We start from the raw sequence: 262 nt of genomic DNA, 5'->3' as shown, positions 1-262 counted from the left end.
AGGAGAGAGCTTGTTATATCAGCACCAACAGAATGATGGGCCCTTGTTGTTGTTAGGGACCTTTTCAGAACAGTGCAAGTCTTACAAGTTACAAACCTGGTCAGTATTCTGTAACAGTGTACACTAGACATAACCGCTCGTACGGATTTATAGAGTGAGAAAGTACAAGAGCAATAGAGAAGTTCTAGTGCAGTGTCTCAAATGTAACAGTGGACTAAGGGAGTGAGGTGGTTGAAAGTCTTTTAGTGGAATTGGAAATGCA

The sequence above is a fragment of the Fragaria vesca genome, linkage group LG7 (assembly GCF_000184155.1).
Source record: "Fragaria vesca subsp. vesca linkage group LG7, FraVesHawaii_1.0, whole genome shotgun sequence".
NCBI lineage: Eukaryota > Viridiplantae > Streptophyta > Magnoliopsida > Rosales > Rosaceae > Fragaria > Fragaria vesca.
This window is presented reverse-complemented; position numbering follows the sequence as displayed.